Raw genomic sequence first — 5,192 nt, 5'->3', positions numbered from 1 at the left:
GTGTTTTTTAGTAGAGATGGGGTTCTGCCATCCTGGCCAGGCTAGTCTCAAACCCCTGACCCCAGGTGATCCACCAGCCTCAGTCTCTCAGAGTGCTCTGATCACAAGCATGAGCCACCATGCCCAGCAACAATTGGTATCTCTTAACTCTCATTCTAGTTTTCTAGACTCAAGACTATTAAGACTAAGGAGTTGAAACAAAGGTAGAAGAATCCATTCTATAGTATTCCAAACTATGTTTTCAAAGTTAACTCACTCCTTTGGTTCAAAGAGAAAAAAAGTTACCTCCTTTTAAAATCTAACATTAGTATGGCTGATGGAAATTAGACCAGTCTTGCAAATTATAAATCTACAGTAGCAACCGTAAAATTTATGCTGTAGTAGGAAATAATAGAGCTATCCCTCATGTATTGTTTAGCATATAGAAGGTACTCCAAAAAATGTAGTGGGGCTGGGCGTGGTGGCTCACGCCTGCAATCCCAGCATCCTGGGAGACCGAGGCAGGCAGACCACCCAAGGCCAGGAGTTCAAGACCAGTCCAGCCAACACGGCAAAACCTTGTCTCTACCAAAAATGTAAAAATTAGCTGGGCATGGTGGCATGAGCTGGCAATCCCAGCCCCTCGGGAGGCCGAGGCAGGAGAATCTCTCAAACCCAGGAGGCGGAGACTGCAGCGACCAGAGATAGAGCCACTACACTCCAGGCCAGGAGACAGAGCAAGACTCTGTCCAAAAAAACAAAAAAAAATTATTGGGTGAATGAAAAGTGATTTTGCAAAATTAGGCATCGCAGAATGTTAGAAGTCATCCAGTCCAACTCATTCATAACACACCCTCCCCTGCAGTCCCATTTTACAGACAAGAAACTCCAACCTGTACTACTCACAGATACTGCTAAGATTCATCTCCACCTCACTAACTGGAAGCAATCAGTTATTTTGTAGTGTGTGTGTGTCTAACTAAAAAGTATACATGAGGAATAACATTTCTACATTGCTTATTCTGTACTTTTCTTTGGAGTTAATGTAACAACTCCTGTGACTTAGATTAGATTTTAAAAGGAAAAAGGAGAAATGCATCTAGTTCTAAAGGGGTTGGTTGCTTTTAGGAAGTCAGACTTAAGATTGTGCATCTAAGAGTAGAATCCACTTCTCAGAGACTGGGGATGTTAAATAATTACTCAGGGTAGAATAACTAACTGACAGCCAGGAGGAAAACTTATCCTAAAGTTATTTATTATTATTATTATTATTATTATTTTTGTCTAGTTTGAATTGCATTTTAAGTCACTGTTTAAGCTGTTGGAGAAATACTATAAAAGTTTCAAAGTAATTTTTGGTCATTACCTACACTGAAATTTGAAAGTCACGTCAACAGCATACTTTATTCTAACTACCATTAAAACTCAAACTACTTTTTTAACAGATTACAATAGTCCTCTTATCTTTCCTTCTGAACACTTACACCTCTTCCCACTGTGTCCAGTATTTCTCCAGTACATGTACCTCTGTGTTTCTCTGCCCATGTACATACCCCTCAAAGTTCAACCAAAAAAGTCATAGAAAGCAGAGAGAAACCAAAATATTTCTTACACTGCCAAGTTCCCTAGTTCCCTTTAAGTCTTGAGTACCTGCTCCACTACGTGGTTGTATTAATGCTTATAACTAAGCTTTCGATGAATTAGACCAAAGTGTTCTATGTTCTAAATGATATTTAGATATCTGAATCCTTCTGTTAGAGCCAACAATAAAAATGTTATTTAAAATGTTGAAAAGTATAAAATAGTGATTATAAATTAGCAAATACCCAATTTAAAAAAGCAGTTTTCCTTATACAGTACAAGCAATGGTAATTTGGATATTTGTCACTTTCAGCCACCATTTGCCCTAGATGTATTTTACTTAAGACAAGTTTTTAAGCTTGTGTTTTTGGAGTGAAAATTTACATGGATACTCACAATTCTAATTATGTAATTCAGGTATCAAAAAATACATATACATGTTAAAATGTGATGATAGCTCATTACTATAGCATCTCATAACAGGTAAGTATTGTTTCCAGAATAACATTAAGTCACTTTTGTAGCTCTAAGTCAATGCTGCACAAATCGGCACTTAAGATTAAGGCATCGTCTTGCTCTGGAGTAGTGCTTCTGTGGATCCCAGGAACTGTACAAAGGTTTAGTTTTTTAAAAAAATATAACTTCTCTTATACTTCAATTATTTCATTCCATTCATCATTTTCTTGCAAATGAAATTGAAAATATCAGTCTATAATGTTTTCATACACCTGGTATGACAATGCCTTCTTCAGCTCCATTCTCTAGCCACTGAGTGAAAAATTCACTGTCCAACAAGAGGTTTTTGGATTCACTAAGCTGTTTGAAAGGAAAAGGCTGATTTGAGCCACTTCTGGCATACTCTTTCTGGTTTGTAACAGAAGCTTGTTCTGGATCCACCCACATAAGGCAAGTTGGAAACTGCAACCATCAGCCAGCCTTGAAAATATTGGAAGTAGCCAGTATTTCTTTTCATCACCAAAGACTTGCCTCCAATTTTTATTGTATCCAAGAGAGAAACCATTTACATTAGGTCCATATGAAAATGTGGGTGCACAGAATGATTCTATTATTGTTCTATTTTTTTCCAACTAGCCAGCAGTGGTAGCTGAAAAGTGAGAGGACGCTGATGAAGAACATTGCAGACACAAAGAAAAGAAAAAGGACGTGGAATTTTGCACGCGGATCTGTCAGTTCATTCCTCCAAAATTTTATGAAGTACTCTAAAACTGTTGCAGCCATGAAAAGGCAATATAATAGAGAATACAATAAAAACAGCAGGAATAATTTGTAATTAGAAAATCCAGCACAGTTATTCACCCAAAGACAGTAATGATCCATCTTAAGAATACATGAGTCACATGCTGAGCAGTGATGAGCCCGATCAGGTTTAATCAGCTGATATTTTTCACAGTATCTGATAGTTTTTGAAACTGACGTGGTGTAGATGGGTAAAGCTCTTGCTGCTCTTCTCAAAATTTCTTGTTGTCTTTCTTGGCTGAATTCTTTTCCATAGCGTTCCTTTTCAGAATTGGACAAGTAGAACTCTTCGGAGGGGGAAGCGGGAGATACGAAGATTGTCATCCATTAGGACCATGCAAACATAACAAAGAACAGATGGAAAGCCACAAGGGAAAACACGGTCTTTCCATTTTCTTCATCTCCAAAAATAGTAAACAAGCATAGCTCCACCACGAACGCGTAGTGGGACCAAATGACCATGAAGGTGAGGAAGAGCACCGGCACCCAGCCCATGATGCATTGGCAGCAGCCAGAGAGCGTCCAGGGCGCCATGTTCGTCTGGCGGCTGCAGAGCCCCGCATCCCATCGTTCTGGGGAGCGTAGGAGTCCCGGCGGGGCGGCAACTCAAATGCTCTGGGCTGCTCCTGGCCCAGCTACCCTGCCTCCGAGGCAGGGATTCTGGGAGCAAAAGTCCTAGGAGCCACCGGGACTCCTCCCCTCCAGGCACCAGGCCAGGCGCCCGCCCCCACCCCACATACCGCCGCCCCTCTCCCCACGCGTCAGTCCCCAACCGCCCACCCTGGACCGTTAGCCCTGGGCCAACTGCCCTGGGCCTCAAGCAGCCCCTGGTCTCCGCACCCTCAGGGGGCAACAATTTTCTTTTTAAAATAAAAATTACATTATTGTATTCTGCACCTTTGTTATGTACCTGAGAGTATCAAACTGGTGAGAATGTCAGTTCTTTTATTATTATTATTATACTTTAAGTTCTAGGCTACATTTGCACAAGTGCAGGTTTGTTATATATGTATGCATGTGCCATGTTGCTGTGCTGTACCCCTTAACTCGTCATTTACATTAGGTATATCTCCTAATGCTATCCCCCCACCCACTCCCACCCCATGACAGGCCCCAATGTGTGATGTTCCCCACCCTGTTAACAAGTGTTGTCATTGTTCAGTTCCCACCTATGAATGAGAACATGCGGTGTTTGGTTTTCTGTCCTTGCCACAGTTTTCTCAGAATGATGGTTTCCAGCTCCATCCATGTCCCTACAAAGGACACAAACTCATCCTTTTTTATGGTTGCATAGTATTCCATGGTGTGTATGTGCCACATTTTCTTAATCCAGTCTATCATTGATGGACATCTGGGTTGGTTCCAAGTCTTTGCTATTGTGAATAGTGCCGCAATAAACGTATGTGTGCATGTGTCTTTATAGCAGCATGATTTGAAATTCTTTGGGTATATGCCCAGTAATGGGATGGCTGGGTCAAATGATATTTCTAGTTCTAGATCCTTGAGAAATCGCCACACTGTCTTCCACAATGATTGAACTAGTTTACAATCCCCCCAACAGTGTAAAAGTGTTCCTGTTTCTCCACATCCTCTCCAGCACTTGTTGTTTCCTGACTTTTTAATGATCGCCATTCTAACTGGTGTAAGATGGTATCTCATTGTGGTTTTGATTTGCATTTCTCTGATGGCCAGTGATGATGAGCATTTTTTCATGTGTCTGTTGGCTGCATAAATGTCATCTTTTGAGAAGTGTCCATTCATATCATTTGCCCACTTTTTGATGGGGTTGTTTGATTTTTTCTTGTAAATTTGTTTAAGTTCTTTGTAGATTCTGGATATTAGCCCTTTGTCAGATGAGTAAATTGCAAAAAATTTCTCCCATTCTGTAGGTTGCCTGTTCACTCTGATGGTAGTTTCTTTTGTTGTGCAGAAACTCTTTAGTTTAGTTAGATCCCATTTGTCAATTTTGGCTTTTGTTGCCATTGCTTTTGGTGTTTTAGTCATGAAGTCCTTGCCCATACCTATGCCCTGAATGGTATTGCCTAGGTTTTCTTCTAGGGTTTTTATGCTTTTCGGTCTGACATTTAAGTCTTTAATCCATTTTGAATTAATTTTGGTATAAGGTGTAACGAAGGGATCCAGTTTCGGCTTTCTACATATGGCTAGTCAGTTTTCCCAGCACCATTTATTAAATAGGGAATCCTTTCCCCATTTATTGTTTTTGTCAGGTTTGCCAAAGATCAGATGGTTTTATATAATGTATATAGAAATATATGTATTCATATTATATTAAAATCTATAAAACGTTATATGTGTTGAGTCTAATGTTCTGTGAAATAGACATATAAAACAGAATATATATACCTAATAATTCA

General features: G+C 39.9%; 1 pseudogene; it reads right to left on the bottom strand.

Moving 5' to 3' along the window:
- Window positions 1-1,984: 1,984 nt before the first annotated feature.
- Window positions 1,985-3,351, bottom strand: LOC112611056 (annotated as a pseudogene).
- Between the last annotated feature and the right edge of the window lie 1,841 nt (window positions 3,352-5,192).

The sequence above is a fragment of the Theropithecus gelada genome, chromosome 17, assembly GCF_003255815.1.
Source record: "Theropithecus gelada isolate Dixy chromosome 17, Tgel_1.0, whole genome shotgun sequence".
Taxonomy (NCBI): Eukaryota; Metazoa; Chordata; class Mammalia; order Primates; family Cercopithecidae; genus Theropithecus; species Theropithecus gelada.
The sequence above is the reverse complement of the archived record's forward strand: the minus strand, read 5'-3'. Positions and strand labels throughout refer to the sequence as shown.